General features: G+C 41.5%; 1 protein-coding gene across 4 annotated transcripts in view; it reads left to right on the top strand.

The window, feature by feature from the left end:
* Positions 1 to 17,725, top strand: part of LOC311077766 (hemicentin-1-like) — a 68,022-nt gene that overhangs the window by 36,840 nt on the left and 13,457 nt on the right. The window lies entirely within an intron of this gene.

Below are 17,725 nucleotides of genomic sequence, written 5' to 3' on the forward strand. Positions count from 1 at the left end.
CTGATTTTATCAGAAACTTGTACGTGCATGTAGACAATGTTAATAAAACTTATGGGACAACATGATTGATTACTGTCTGCTTGCATACAATGTTTAATACGATGCCCGCATTCTCCACCAAACTGTAACAATATTAGCTCAAAGGGGAAATTTTAATAATAATCCATAATTACCAATTATGATTAATTATTAATATTTGGGTGAGTTAATTAGATTAACTTTGAGGTAAGCCAAATTAATATTACAATCAATTAATCAGTTCCAACGAACTCTGATTATTCATTTATTCTAAGAAAAGTTTATCTTTCATGGTCACTGAAAAATAATTATTCCTTAGCATGTACAGCACTTAGAGCATGGCCCTCTGCCATCGCCCTCTGCCGTCGCAACGTTCACCGGTCTTTTTCGCGGACGCGAGCTTGACAGCAAGGCTGCCAAGAAACTGGACTTGACATGGAATACTCCGGATGAGCCTACCAAGAGTAAGCTGGATTCCTGGTTTCTCCAGTCGGGCCGCCGATACCAGGCTGCTTCGAGGAGGAGGACTCCGTTCATCCCCGACGTCCAGGAACAGGTGATGAAGTCACGGTCTGCACCCCAATCGGCGCGAACAGAACAGGCTATGTTCTCCCACGTGGAGCGGGCAGAAGCCCATGGCTATATGTGAGTCGAAGCCTGCGGCCCTGGCCTGCTGAGGGCACGCTGGACAGCACGGCATCCTGAAGTGCCGAGAAGGCCCGGAATTGATTGTTGTCCATTCACTGATGGTAAAGTTGCAGTTTGCTGGATTGGAGACACAGCCTTCTGTCTCCCTTTGGTAGTTCGAAAACATGGCAGGCGGTGCTCCGGCCTGCTGGGCCTAGGGCCCTGGGCTCCAGTGGGGGAAAGGGTTCCCCCCGGTATCAGCAGAAGCAGTGTTGTAGCCGGATGAGACGAGCTAAGAGAGAGAGGCGGTCACTGTGGTCTGTCTCTAATAAAGCCTGAGAATGGCCACCCCTCTCTGGGTTTGCTGGACCAATGAGAAGGGTGGACTGTCTGGCAGGAGTTTCCTCTTGTGGGGAAGATTTATGACGCTTTCTCAAATCTGTCTTACCTCTTTTCTGTTCATTAATACTCAGATAGATATAACAAATCCACACTGCATTCTAAGAGAAGGTGATGTACATCAAAGCGTGAATCATTAAATGAGGATTAATTAGATAGGAGACATGATAGAGGTAAGGTTACATTGACCGTTGGTTGTATAATAAAATACATACTATGGTGTATACAAAATAGGACACAAAACATCAGAATCATTCACACAGTTTCTGGGATGCACGTTAATTTCTAGATCAGTTCGTCTCTGATTAATGTAGCAAAGTCTCTCTCTTGCACATGCGGCCACATTCCTTTGGATCGTAAAACTCTCTGTGTGTCCTGTAACAAGACACCGCGTCCTGCCAGTGTGTTAGCTTCATTTGGGATGTTAGTTTTTGGGGAGAGTTTCACAGTGAGTTTGCTGGATTATTCATTAAATAAATTAATAACTTGTGTGTGTCCGATTGGTTCAGACGCTACATGGGAGAAGTTACGTCCCATTGCCACAATCCAGTGGTCACTGATTTGTTAAATAACTGTAGCACCCTCTTCCCTCTCAGTAGTGACGTACTTGAGCTCTTAGGGCGGGTACTCGGGTTCAAACTTTGCAGTCTCTCGACTAATTATAAGGGAACTCTCTTAACACCCTTTAGCACAACACCCTATTTCCTCTGTTTAGCTCTAACCATGCATTTTATGAGAATGAATTAACCCAATAGAAATATTCAAGTTAACTTTCAACCAAACCAATCAGCAAAACTTGATGAAATCACTTCAAGTAAACGATTACAATGTTTATTAAAACAAATATGAATTTAAATGGAAAATATAAAATATGAAACAAAAGGGAGAATAAATAAACAGTAAACTACAATTAACTGCCTATTTTAAAATGATCACAACTGGGCAGTTAGGATATTAATATGATACACAATCTCAGATTAATGTACTTTTAGAATTTTATGTCAATCTACAGATTAATATGAATTTGGCAGTTGAGTATGACTCTTTTTACCCAATGATAAATCAAATGTCTCTCAATATGGTTTTTACACTTTTTTAAATGCCCATCTATTCACATGTAGGCTATATGAAACTTCCCTTTAACAGAAAAGGAATAATAATGTAGCACCCTCTTCCCTCTCAGTAGTGACGTACTTGAGCTCTTAGGGCGGGTACTCGGGTTCAAACTTTGCAGTCTCTCGACTAATTATAAGGGAACTCTCTTAACACCCTTTGGCACAACACCCTATTTCCTCTGTTTAGCTCTAACCATGCATTTTATGAGAATGAATTAACCCAATAGAAATATTCAAGTTAACTTTCAACCAAACCAATCAGCAAAACTTGATGAAATCACTTCAAGTTAACGATTACAATGTTTATTAAAACAAATATGAATTTAAATGGAAAATATAAAATATGAAACAAAAGGGAGAATAAATAAACAGTAAACTACAATTAACTGCCTATTTTAAAATGATCACAACTGGGCAGTTAGGATATTAATATGATACACAATCTCAGATTAATGTACTTTTAGAATTTTATGTCAATCTACAGATGAATATGAATTTGGCAGTTGAGTATGACTCTTTTTACCCAATGATAAATCAAATGTCTCTCAATATGGTTTTTACACTTTTTTTAAATGCCCATCTATTCACATGTAGGCTATATGAAACTTCCCTTTAACAGAAAAGGAATAATAATGTAGCACCCTCTTCCCTCTCAGTAGTGACGTACTTGAGCTCTTAGGGCGGGTACTCGGGTTCAAACTTTGCAGTCTCTCGACTAATTATAAGGGAACTCTCTTAACACCCTTTAGCACAACACCCTATTTCCTCTGTTTAGCTCTAACCATGCATTTTATGAGAATGAATTAACCCAATAGAAATATTCAAGTTAACTTTCAACCAAACCAATCAGCAAAACTTGATGAAATCACTTCAAGTTAACGATTACAATGTTTATTAAAACAAATATGAATTTAAATGGAAAATATAAAATATGAAACAAAAGGGAGAATAAATAAACAGTAAACTACAATTAACTGCCTATTTTAAAATGATCACAACTGGGCAGTTAGGATATTAATATGATACACAATCTCAGATTAATGTACTTTTAGAATTTTATGTCAATCTACAGATTAATATGAATTTGGCAGTTGAGTATGACTCTTTTTACCCAATGATAAATCAAATGTCTCTCAATATGGTTTTTACACTTTTTTAAATGCCCATCTATTCACATGTAGGCTATATGAAACTTCCCTTTAACAGAAAAGGAATAATAATGTAGCACCCTCTTCCCTCTCAGTAGTGACGTACTTGAGCTCTTAGGGCGGGTACTCGGGTTCAGACTTTGCAGTCTCTCGACTAATTATAAGGGAACTCTCTTAACACCCTTTAGCACAACACCCTATTTCCTCTGTTTAGCTCTAACCATGCATTTTATGAGAATGAATTAACCCAATAGAAATATTCAAGTTAACTTTCAACCAAACCAATCAGCAAAACTTGATGAAATCACTTCAAGTAAACGATTACAATGTTTATTAAAACAAATATGAATTTAAATGGAAAATATAAAATATGAAACAAAAGGGAGAATAAATAAACAGTAAACTACAATTAACTGCCTATTTTAAAATGATCACAACTGGGCAGTTAGGATATTAATATGATACACAATCTCAGATTAATGGGTCAGTGGCGTTTTAGAATTTCAAAACAGTAAAAAAATAAAAATTAAAAGACAAATTAAATATAGCATTTTTTGAGTAAATCTATGTGTATATTTTTTGTTTTTATTAGTGCCCTTTATAAAAAATAACAATATATGACATTTTAATGTGTTTCTTTGTATACAGTCTTTGAAAATGTCATACGGTAAAACAAAGTAATTTTGAGAAATAAATTAAATTTGATATTCATGACACAGTTAAATACAACCAAGAATGTAATAGTTGATCTGTAAGTATTCTATAACAAGTAGCAAAATATAAACACCTACACCACAAATACTAGATATTTTGTTTTTTAACGACTACAACATGTCATCTATGGACATTTGTTATATTTTTTTTTGCTAGAAATTAGTCAAAAATGCCTTGAAGTTATATATATATATATATATATATATATATATATATATATATACATACATACTAGCTCTCCTCCATTATTTTCATGAACCATGTAAACAAAGTATTTATTTTTATTTCTTTTAAAATTCAATGCTTTACCATATGACATATTTTGTTTTACCGTATGACATACAATTTCAATGTTTCATTGCATTTTTAATGTAATAAATTGATGTAGGCCAATTCAGAATGATTTCAAAGAAACACAAGGCATCTCAAGTGAACCTTTTATTAACAGTAGAATATATTTCCCAACACTTGAACATTTCTTTTAGCTCATATCAAAAGATTCATCACTTTTTCACGAAAAACGTATAACAAATAACAGTAACATTGTGAGAATGTGGGAAAACCTCTTTTCCGCTAGATATTGAAGCCAAATATTATCCTTAATTTTGAATTAATGTAAAACGCATTGCTGCAGCATGCAGACATAGGCGAGACAGCTTGCGCGCCCATTGGCTGCCCTGCGGCAACTGCCGCAGCCTATCAAGAGAGGCTCGTTGTGACATCACATCCAATGTCACAGCACTGCATGGGCTTCGCGCCCACTGCATCACGTCCCGCCGAAACGGCCGTAGCTTGGGCCTATAAATATAGCTCGACAGGCTGTAGAATCTGTTTTTTCATCGCCGAAGCAAACCAGAGCGTGTTGCATGCACGGCAAAGATACGCAGTACTCGTTCCCTCTTCTAGAGAGACCCGAGGTTACGTTAGTAAACGAGTACGTTCTCTTACGAGAGGTCTTGTACTGCGTAATATCTTACGCTAGGGGAACACAGTGTAAAACGCCGTGCATGCTGAGATCCAACACCAAAGTCCCAAGGGCAAGTGCCCGGGGCTCATATAGTGCATGATCATCAGGGACTCGCAGAGAGTCCAGGAAAGGGGGGCTGGAACAGCATCATTCCTGTAATAAGTAGCATCCTATAAGGAGCAAATTATATCAATAGTGTCCCACACAGTCAGGGCGAAAAACTCGGCCTGGTCTGATGAATATTATGGGTCTTACACACTGCCCATAGAGTTATTTAATTGATCAGCGAGCGGCGCTCGAGCAGTTTCAGTTTTCTGAGCCGATAGCCTCGGGCAGACAGTACTGATTTTTAGACCGAAAGCAGCTTAGCCTACAAGGCGGGAACCTCTAGGTTATAAAACCTTATAAATGTAGACAGAGAGGCCCAGCCTGCCGCCATACAGATATCTTGCAAGGCAATCCCACTAGACCAAGCCCACAAAGAGTGCGCTCTGACACCTAATGGGCACTGCAGGCCCTTAGAAGTGTAAGCCAGCGCTATAGCATCAGCTATCCATCTGGATAGGCTCTGTTTCGACGCAGCTAGTCCCTTAGAACGTCCGTTGAACGAAACAAAGAGCTGCTCCGTCTGTCTGAAGACAGTCGAGCGAGACACATAAGCCCTTAATGCCCTGACCGGGCAAAGGAAGCTCGCGTCCTTCTCCTCAGAGACCGGCAGGGCCGACAGGAAAATCACCTGAGCCCTAAATGGTGTGTTGAGGGATTTAGGAACGTACCCGTGTCTCGCTTTGAGTATGACTTTCGAGTCATTTGGCCCAAATTCCATACATGTCGCGCTCACTGAGAGCGCTTGCAAGTCCCCTATACGCTTTACTGAAGCGAGAGCCAGAAGAAACACTGTCTTGAAAGACAAGTGTTTGATTTCTATTGATTGGATTGGCTCGAATGGGGCACCTTTCATGGCCTCCAAAACCGTAGAAAGGTCCCACATGGGAACTGAGGGAGGTCTAGGAGGATTCAGCCTCTTAGCTTCTCTAAGGAAGCGGATGACCTGATTGTTTCTTCCAAGTGACTGGCCAAGCGTCGGTTAGTGAACGCTGCTATGGCCGCCACATAAACCTTGCGTGGATGGGGTTCTGCCCTTATCCAGTAGCTCTTGCAGGAAGGAAAGAACCTCCGTCACCCCACAGTCTGAGGGTGAAAAGCCCCGAGCTGTGCACCAGCTGGAGAACACAGACCATTTCGAGGAATAGAGCCGCCTAGTAGACGGGGCCCTAGCCTGCGTGATCGTGTTTAACACTCCCACCGGGAGGTTAGCGGGTACCCGTTGATGGCCCACGCATGTAGGGACCAAAGCTCCGGGCGAGGATGCCAGATCGAGCCCTTGGCCTGAGAAAGGAGGTCCCTCCTCACTGGTATTGGCCATGGGGCAGTGCTTGTCAGCTGCATCAGAACTGGGAACCAAGCTTGGTTCGTCCAGAACGGAGCCACAAGTAGCACTGAGCATCCGTTTTCCCTGATTCGCTCTAATACCTGAGGTAGGAGCGTGACGGGGGAAAAGCATAGAGCGGGCAGCGGGGCCAGACGTGGTCCAGCGCATCCCTGCTTTTGGAGAAAAACTCCGGACAGTGAGCGTTTTCCTGAGACGCAAACAGGTCTACCTTCGCTCTGCCGAATGTCTTCCACAGCAGTTGGACTGTCTGTGGGTGTAGAGACCATTCTCCTGCTGGAACATTGTTCCTGGACAGTCTGTCTGGTCCCACATTCAGGTGGCCTGGAACGTGCGCTGCTCTCAGCGAGCGCAGATTGTGCTGAGCCCAGACCAAGAGGCGCTCCGTCAACCAGTAGAGGTTTCGGGACTTGATACCTCCATGGCGATTTATATAGGCTACCACCGACATGTTGTCCGAACGGACCAAAACGTGGTGTCCTTTTATCTGGGGACAAAAGCGCCTCAGCGCGTTGTCGACTGCCATCGTTTCCAAGCAGTTTATGTGTAGAAGCTTTTCCCGTTCTGACCACTGGCCAAAGAACGGTCTGCCCTCGAGCAGCGCTCCCCATCCCGAGGAGGAGGCGTCCGTAGACACCACCTTCACACTCGAGGAAGTCCCCAGGCTTACACCTGACCGGTACCAATCGGTCTTTCTCCAAGGTTTCAGAGCTCAGACATCATATACCCTCACAGTTATACCTTTACCTCCTCTTGGCTAGGTTCTCCTCTCTAGCTGCAGGATCTGCCCTTAGCTTTGCACGGAAACGTGCACCCCTCTCCTTACTAGAAAGAGGCATCTGTAATAATGTGAAAAAATGCTTGAAATAGGCAGAAATATATTATATATGTTAATATTAATTCATAGTAGTTGTACAAACTATATATGTGATTGAAACAATTAATAAATAACTAAATAATTCAGTTAAATGCTCTGTGTCATATGGTATAACAACATGTCATACGTGTGACAGTTTTGAGTTTTGTTTTTGTATCTGTTTCAGTGTTTTTTGTTTCTGTGATCCGTTTTTTCCCCTGTCTTCTGTTGATTTTGGTCTAGTCCTGTTTTCCTTTGTTCTGTTTTCCCGCCACTCCTTGGTTTCCACGGTTACTGTCATTTAGTTCATCTGTCACACCTGGTTCCTCGTTAGTCTTGTCAGCTGTGTCTTGTTTCCCTGATCTGTTCTCCTATGTATTTAAGCCCTGTGTTTTCCTTCAGTGTTGGTCGGTTCTCGTCAATGTTGAGTGTGTGTTCTGCCTATTATTGCCGTGTTGGATTATATTTTGGAATTAAACTCTTGTATTGAAGCGCTCTGTCTTCCTCACCTTCTTCCGCCTGCACACACCCGTAACAGAAGAACCGAACCAAAAGTAGGAAGAAATAGGCTCTAAAGGATGGACCCGATCGCAAAACTCTGCACCATCTTCCAGGAGGAACGTCCCATAGAGGACTATGTGGGTGAGTTTGTGGAATTTTGCCACCTGGCTCCTCTCAACGAAAGGAAACTGAAGGACTGTTTTATGTTGGGTCTGGACCTAGAATTAGGTTTTAATTTACCTGATATAGACCCCAATTGTACTCTGGCCCAGTATATTGACTCAGTTTTATTATACTGTGGATCGCCCTTCACCGTGGGCCCGCCAGAGCCAGAGCCAGTCGCCTGCCCGCCAGAGCCGCCAGAGCCAGTCGCCTGCCCGCCAGAGCCAGAGCCAGTCGCCTGCCCGCCAGAGCCAGTTGCCTGCCCGCTAGAGTCTGAGAGCGTCGAGCCAGAGCCTTCTTCTCCGCTGGTCCCGTCCAGCACAGAGCCTTCTTCTCCGCTGGTCCCGTCCAGCACAGAGCCGCCTTCTCCGCTGGTCCCGTCCAGCACAGAGCCTTCTTCTCCGCTGGTCCCGTCCAGCACAGAGCCTTCTTCACCGCTGGTCCCGTCCAGCTCAGAGCCTTCTTCACCGCTGGTCCCGTCCAGCACAGAGCCTTCTTCACCGCTGGTCCCGTCCAGCACAGAGCCTTCTTCACCGCTGGTCCCGCCCAGCACAGAGCCTTCTTCACCACTGGTCCCACGCAGCTCAGAGCCTTCTTCACCGCTGGTCCCGCCCAGCTCAGAGCCCTCATCGCTGCCCAGCTCAGAGCCCTCATCGCTGCCCAGCTCAGAGCCCTCATCGCTGCCCAGCTCAGAGCCCTCATCGCTGCCCAGCTCAGAGCCCTCATCGCTGCCCAGCTCAGAGCCCTCATCGCTGCCCAGCTCAGAGCCCTCATCGCTGCCCAGCTCAGAGTCCTCTTCGCCGCTGGTCCTGCCTAGCTCAAAATTCTCTTCATCGCTGGCTCTGGACTCCATACTGGGGAGCCTCCCCAAGAAATTTTTTTTTGGGGGGGGGGGGGCATACGCCTCTGTACCAGCCTGTTCCGCCCTGGACGCCCGAGGGTCCATCAGTTCCGCCATGGCCACCCGAAGGGTCCGCACCGCCATGGCCACCCGAAGGGTCCGCACCGCCATGGCCGCCCGAAGGGTCCGCACCGCCATGGCCGCCCGAGGGGTCGTCTCCGCCATGGCCGCCCGAGGAGTCTGCTCCGCCGTGGCCACACCCACAGCCTGCTCCGCCGTGGCCACACCCACAGCCTGATCCACCGTGGCCATGCCCGCAGCCTGCTCCGCCCTGGAGGCTTCCTGCCTTGTCTCCCTTGCCTTGTCTCCCCCGTCAGCCTCCAGGGCGCCTCCAGGGCTCCCTTTTTTTTTTTGTTTCTGTGATCTGTTTTTTCCCCTGTCTTCTGTTGATTTTGGTCTAGTCCTGTTTTCCTTTGTTCTGTTTTCCCGCCACTCCTTGGTTTCCACGGTTACTGTCATTTAGTTCATCTGTCACACCTGGTTCCTCGTTAGTCTTGTCAGCTGTGTCTTGTTTCCCTGATCTGTTCTCCTATGTATTTAAGCCCTGTGTTTTCCTTCAGTGTTGGTCGGTTCTCGTCAATGTTGAGTGTGTGTTCTGCCTGTTATTGCCGTGTTGGATTATATTTTGGAATTAAACTCTTGTATTGAAGCGCTCTGTCTTCCTCACCTTCTTCCGCCTGCACACACCGGTAACAATACGGTAAAATCGTTTGTCCGTATGCCATTTTTTGTTTGCCTTTATTACAGTTTCATGCTTTGTCATTTATAACAGGCAGTTGCTTGGCCACCTCCTTCCACCTTTACCCTTGACCTTGACTTTTAAACTTTATATTTCACCTGTAAATCAATATTTTTTCAAATTTTAAATGTATTAAACCCTTTTTTGACGTTTGACCATATGACACCCAAATCTGTAACACACTTGGAAAAGGTGAAATTACCTGAAATTTAGGAGCTAAATCTTAAACTTAATTTCAACTTGGCTGGTCTTCAGGGGTCCTCTGAGTGATGTCATCACGTCACATGACTTAAGTCATTAATATTCAGTTCCAAAATGGCTTCCAAACTTTGTTTTACCGTATGACATAGGGAAAATGTGTCTTTGCGGAACAATTTGTTTTAGATACTAACGACATTTCTTAAAGGTCTATCTCACTGATACTTTAAAATGCTTATCTTAAGACTTGAAAAAATATGCCAAATGAAAAATGTGATCATTTTTAAACATTTTTAATCTTTTTAAATGCAATTGTCTTAAATAACTTTAAGTTAATTCCGTTTGACCGTATGACATTTGACCACATTTATAGTCTAAAAGTTACCTATTTTTGAAATTTTCACACAATTATGAACAGTGAGGAGGACAAATGATGTGAGATTAAAGCATATATATCATTTTAAACCTATTTTATATAAATATATAATATTTACTTAAAACGAACATTTTCTACTTTTCCTCACTGAGAAGCACTACTGCTCAAACCTCATAGTTACAACGCGGACTGTTGAGCAGAAGCATCTCAAGCCTTTTAGTGATCCAACGCTGGATACCTCTTATAGGTTACGTCCGTGGATCACGGCTGAACGCGTCTTCTCTACACTCATTTACAAACAAACATTCTTTTTCGCCTATCGTGCGTCTACTCTACACCCACGCACCACTAAAAAGACGGATTATATCCTTCAGTCATAAATTAGTATTAATATTGATAGCATTACAGGTAGCGTCGTTGCTAACTTACTGTCCATCTGTTAAAATGGCGAATATATCAGATGTAAGTAGTCTACCCTTTGGTGCAGGTGAGGACACATTTGAACTCCATGCATTGCAGTCTGAGCTGGAAGCTATTGAGAAACAGATCCACGACCTTTTAGTAAGACAGGCCGAGCTGATAGACCGGCGTTTGGCTCTTGAAACATCACGCGCCGATGCACACAAATCAGCGACGTTATTAACTTGCTGACTCCGACCTCGTCTACTCCGTGCGTTACTCAGCATCGGTCCCGAGCGCCGAGGTCGCGATCAGCCATGGTCTCGTTCACTCCGGCTCCAACACGCCACCACAAAGCCTGGGTGGTTCCGCGGCGGAAGACGCGAGTCAGGCCCAGACCGAGGCTCTCTCCGACCCTCCCGGTTTTCGAGTTATCCACACAGAACCGCTTTTCCCCTCTTCGCGAAACAGAACGCGATGCTGTGATCATCGGCGATTCCATCGTTCGGCATGTACGCGCTACGTTAGGTAAAAGTAAGGTGCACAGTCACTGCTTTCCTGGTGCTCGTGTTTCTGAAATCGCTGCTCGCGTTCCCGACATTCTGAATGAGCGCGTCGGAACTGTGGTCCTGCACGCGGGAGTGAACGACATCAGGCTGCGCCAGACGGAGGTTCTGAAAAAAGACTTCAGGAATCTGATCGATATGGTACGCAGCACATCGCTCGAAACAACGATTATTGTGTCAGGACCGCTTCCCACGTACCGACTAGGACATGAAAAGTTTAGTAGATTGTTCGCGCTAAATGAATGGTTAATGTCATGGTGCAGAGAGCAGAAACTGCTCTTTCTAAATAATTGGAATCTGTTTTGGGAGCGTCCTAGCTTTTCCGTGCTGATGGCTTACACCCAAGCAGATTCGGAGCGGATCTTTTGTCGGATAACATCTCCAAAATGTTAAATACCTTTTGACTAGTAACCAAAAGTCCAAATCATAGTCTCTGCTGCACCATTTTAACTGATATAAATACTAGTGTAGAACATTGCATAGAAACTGTGTCTATTCCTCGTTTAGTGAGACCAAATAATAAATCTACTGCAGGATCTAGGAACAATCTAATTGTTATTAAACCAGAAAATGTTGCTATTAGTAAACAAAAACAATTTTTAAAGCTAGGTCTTCTAAACATTAGATCACTCACACCTAAGGCAGTTATTGTAAATGAAATAGTCAGCTTCGATGTACTTTGCCTTACTGAAACCTGGCTTAAACCAAATGATTATTTCGGTCTAAATGAGTCTACTCCATCTGGATACTCCTATAAGCACGAGCCCCGTCTGATTGGTCGTGGCGGCGGTGTTGCAACAATCTATAGAGATATTCTCAATGTTACTCAGAAAACGGGTTATAAGTTTATTTCGTTTGAAGTACTTGTACTAAATGTTATGCTCTTAGATGTTAGAAAAAAATCCATATTATCTCTAGCCTTGGCTACCGTATATAGATCACCTGGGCCTTACGCTGATTTCCTAAAAGAGTTTGCAGATTTTCTCTCAGACCTATTAGTCAATGTCGATAAAGCATTAATTGATGGAGATTTTAACATACACGTAGATAATCCAAATGATGCGTTAGGGGCTGCATTTACAGATTTATTAAACTCCTTTGGGGTCAAGCAAAACGTCACCGGACCAACTCATCGTCTTAATCATACACTCGATTTAATTATATCATATGGAACCGATCCAACCGATATAGATATCATTCCACAAAGTGATGATGTCACTGACCATTACATGGTAACTTGCATATTACGTACTGCTGTAATATGTCATGCGGCGCCGCGTTATCAACCAGGCAGAACAATCCTTCCATCCACCATAGATAATTTCTCAAATTGCTTATCTAATCTGTCTCATCTGCTGCCTGAACCCAAACAAACAGATGAACTAGAAGTACTAACTAGCACTATGAGCACCATTCTCTCTAGAACATTGGATGTTGTTGCACCTATTAAATTAAAAAAGGTCAGAGAGAAAATTAAAGCACCATGGTACAACAATACTACGCATGTTCTAAAGAGAGAAACCCGTAATTTAGAGCGTAAATGGAAAAAAACTAATTTAGAGGTCTTTAGAATCGCGTGGAAAGACAGTGTGTCACGTTATAAAAAGGCCCTAAAAGCGGCCAGGGCTGAGCACCTCCGCAAACTAATAGAAAATAATCAAAATAATCCTAGGTTTTTAACACCCCGTGGCTAGACTAACAAATAAACAGACGTCACCCGAACAAAATATCCCGTTACAGTTCAGTAGTAATGATTTCATGAACTTCTTCACTGAGAAAATAGAAAGCATCAGAACCACAATTGTAAACGTTCAATCTTCAATCGCGCCTTATAATTCAGCCTCAATTATCGCCCCTCAAGAACAAAATTGTGCTTTACAACTATAGAACAAAAAGAGTTAAATAAACTTATCACTTCATCTAAAACAACAACATGTTTATTAGATCCTATACCAACTAAATTACTGAAATAAGTGTTACCTGTAGTGGAAGAGCCTCTTCTCAATATTATTAACTCATCTTTATCTTTAGGTCATGTTCCAAGAACATTTAAACTGGCAGTTATAAAACCTCTCATTAAGAAACCACAATTAGATCTTAATAACCTAGCAAATTATAGACCCATTTCAAATCTTCCATTTATGTCTAAAATATTAGAAAAAGTGGTGTCCGCTCAACTGGGCTCTTTCTTGCAAGAAAATGATATCTATGAAAAGTTTCAGTCTGGATTCAGACCGCATCATAGCACTGAAACTGCACTCGTTAAAATCACAAATGATTTACTTTTAGCTTCTGACCAAGGCTGTATCTAAATACTAGTTTTACTTGATCTGGATCTGAGACCTGGGTGTTATACTCGATTGCAACCTGTCTTTTGAAAATCATATTTCATATGTTACAAGAACAGCCTTTTTCCACCTTAGAAACATTGCTAAGCTACGTAACATGCTATCAGTTTCTGATGCAGAAAAGTTAGTTCATGCATTCATGACCTCGAGACTAGATTACTGTAATGCTTTATTAGCTGGTTGTCCTGCATCCTCAATAAACAAGCTACAGTTAGTCCAAAATGCAGCCGCTAGAGTTCTTACTAGATCAAGAAAATATGATCATATAACACCGATTTTATCATCACTGCATTGGTTACCTATAAAGTGCCGTATTAATTACAAGGTATTGCTACTGACTTATAAAGCCCTAAACGGCTTAGCTCCAGTCTATTTAACGGATCTTCTATCGCCCTATAATCCATCGCGCTCTTTAAGATCACTAAATTCGAGGCTTTTGGTCATACCTAGGACATCCAGATCCACCAAAGGGGGGAGAGCATTTTCACATTTAGCTCCAAAACTCTGGAATAGCCTTCCTGATACTGTTCGTTGCTCAGACTCGCTCTCCCAGTTTAAAACTAGATTAAAGATGCATCTCTTCAGCCAGGCATTCATATAACATTTTAAATCTTACTGTTCAAACTACAATCTGGCCTATAGTTCATAAATGCCAGAGGAGAACTGGCCCCCGACTGAGCCTGGGTTCTCCCAAGGTTTTTTTTCTCCATTGGGTCACCTGATGGAGTTTTAGGACACCATTAGGTTACTTGATGGAGTTTTCGGTTCCTTGCCACTGTTGCCTTTGGCTTGCTCAGTTGGGGATATTTTGGGGATATTTAATTTAATTTTATCAATCAAAAAATGTACACTAGAAACAAACCTTGTTGTGTTATTTTGGTTTAATGCTGTGAAGCTGCTTTGATGCAATCTGTATTGTGAAAAGCGCTATATAAATATACTTGACTTGACTTGACTTGACTTATTGCTCCTGGAAGTGCAAATCAGTGCGGCACGTCACTGACCCTAATGTACTTTTAGAATTTTATGTCAATCTACAGATGAATATGAATTTGGCAGTTGAGTATGACTCTTTTTACCCAATGATAAATCAAATGTCTCTCAATATGGTTTTTACACTTTTTTAAATGCCCATCTATTCACATGTAGGCTATATGAAACTTCCCTTTAACAGAAAAGGAATAATAATGTAGCACCCTCTTCCCTCTCAGTAGTGACGTACTTGAGCTCTTAGGGCGGGTACTCGGGTTCAAACTTTGCAGTCTCTCGACTAATTATAAGGGAACTCTCTTAACACCCTTTGGCACAACACCCTATTTCCTCTGTTTAGCTCTAACCATGCATTTTATGAGAATGAATTAACCCAATAGAAATATTCAAGTTAACTTTCAACCAAACCAATCAGCAAAACTTGATGAAATAACTTCAAGTTAACGATTACAATGTTTATTAAAACAAATATGAATTTAAATGGAAAATATAAAATATGAAACAAAAGGGAGAATAAATAAACAGTAAACTACAATTAACTGCCTATTTTAAAATGATCACAACTGGGCAGTTAGGATATTAATATGATACACAATCTCAGATTAATGTACTTTTAGAATTTTATGTCAATCTACAGATGAATATGAATTTGGCAGTTGAGTATGACTCTTTTTACCCAATGATAAATCAAATGTCTCTCAATATGGTTTTTACACTTTTTTAAATGCCCATCTATTCACATGTAGGCTATATGAAACTTCCCTTTAACAGAAAAGGAATAATAATGTAGCACCCTCTTCCCTCTCAGTAGTGACGTACTTGAGCTCTTAGGGCGGGTACTCGGGTTCAAACTTTGCAGTCTCTCGACTAATTATAAGGGAACTCTCTTAACACCCTTTAGCACAACACCCTATTTCCTCTGTTTAGCTCTAACCATGCATTTTATGAGAATGAATTAACCCAATAGAAATATTCAAGTTAACTTTCAACCAAACCAATCAGCAAAACTTGATGAAATCACTTCAAGTTAACGATTACAATGTTTATTAAAACAAATATGAATTTAAATGGAAAATATAAAATATGAAACAAAAGGGAGAATAAATAAACTGTAAACTACAATTAACTGCCTATTTTAAAATGATCACAACTGGGCAGTTAGGATATTAATATGATACACAATCTCAGATTAGGCTACATGAAACTTCCCTTTAACAGAAAAAGAATAATAATAAATCAAACCCCTCTTAGGAAATACAATAGCAGTTATATTTTTGACGGATAAACACATTAACTCATGTGGGCCCACACACACACAATCACGCTCACCCCTCGTTGCAGGCCTGTAACCGTTTCTCGCGTGCGTTGTGGCTGCAAAAACAAAAAGATAATTGACCTATGGCTAAGCCACGCCCCCAAACTCCTACTGTGACAGCTGCCAAAGCGCCTGTTACCAAATGTTGACTGTTTGTCCGAGTGAGTGGAGGGGGCGTGGCTTAGCCATAGGTCAATTGGCCGCTTCACTCCGAAGAGCCAAATAAATATTAAATGGGCTACCTTAACCGTAGTGAAGAGTCCTCCCTTGTTAGGCAACTTTAATCACTCAGTTCTCACCAATAGGCTATGCGCCGCGCGTCCTGGCGATCCTCGCGATCCCCCGTTGCCAGAGGAACCCTGAACCTCTCGGTGATTCAGGGCGCTACCTGGATGTTTGATCGTGCAGCTTCTCCTTCACCGTTATTCACGCTGATGTTTAAAGTCCACTTTAGTATTTAGCTACTCAGTCACTATTTCGTTTGTAGTAAGCACTAACTCGTCTGAAACTCACACAAGTGTACTGACAAACAGAAAGTTAACTCAGCTTTCAGCTTACCACCAGCGCACCTTGCGAAAACAAAACAAATACTACTAAATAAACTATTTCAATACTTTTCGTTGCTCAAAGAAATAAAATCAACCAATCCTATTCGGATTAATCGCGATTCTCTCACAACGGCGCGCTTCGACACACACCTGCACCATTCGCCTCCCCTCTTTCTCTCTCTTTTTCCCCTCTCCACTCTCAAGAACCAATCAAACTTCACATTACGTAGATATCAGGCGGGCTTATTCAATTATTCACCAATGAATAACGGACAAACACTAACTTGTTGGTAAAACCCACGTTTCGCACATGTTACAACCAAACTATAACACAAACGATGCTCTTAAAGGGGTAGATACCCATATACACATTTTAAAGAACTATGAATTCACCCCAGAAACATTATTATTAAGGGTCCTAAATACTTTTGTTTAACTGTGAGGAGAAAACCCAGGGTTACATAACAAATAATTTTCTATCCTTGCAACCTTCCCTTGAATCCTACAGGGGGTGTAACTGAGACACGAGGAAAGGAAACGAGGATACACAAATAAGAAATATGAAGCACCCTATTTGTATATTGGAATATTCTTGATCACTGGAGCGTCACTTCAAAGCGTCAACAGCTGCGATCAAGGGATCTGCCTTTATGTTGTTAAAGTTTGGTTATTTAAGAAATTCATACATAATGAGATAAGATAAAGCAAGATGCCCTGTTGATATACTGTATGTTTGATATATAATTAATTTAAACTGCAAAGGTAAAGCATAAATAAAAATGATCGTGAAATGTGAAGGGAATAGAAAGAATTGAGATGTCCTTCAAGATGCTGAGTTTGATCAGTTTCTGGGTCACAGGCTGGAGGACGGAGGAGCGAGGAAAAGTAGTAGCATCAAAATTGTAGTTATATATAAAAAATCTCTAAACAAATGTAACATGTATTTTTTTTCCTCTTAGTTTTTGCATTTGCACTATATACATTCATTGTAAATTAGGAAAAGTAAAAAAAAAAACTTATTTTTAAATTTTTTTTTTAAAATAATATCTTAATCTAGAACTTGGTAAAACATTTGTCTGTATTTCAAATGTTTCAAGCCTCTCAAATTCTAGTCTTAATAGTTTTTCCTTCTGTTTACTTTTTTGCTTAAACTTTTTCTTTAACTTTGGGCATTAAACAGTGAAAAATGTTTGCTGAAATTGTCCAATAATAACCAAATGCAGCCTTTCCTAGAACATTTTCCACCAGCCGTCTCTGATAAATACTTTTACCTGACATCTGTAGATCCTCCAGTGAAACCTGTGATCTCCATCAGTCCATCTGGTGTAATAGTGGAGGGAGATTCAGTGACTCATTCAGTGACTGATTTATAAGACTCAACTAAGTGT

Source organism: Abramis brama, assembly GCF_963993115.1.
Source record: "Abramis brama genome assembly, chromosome: 2".
Classification (NCBI taxonomy): Eukaryota; Metazoa; Chordata; class Actinopteri; order Cypriniformes; family Leuciscidae; genus Abramis; species Abramis brama.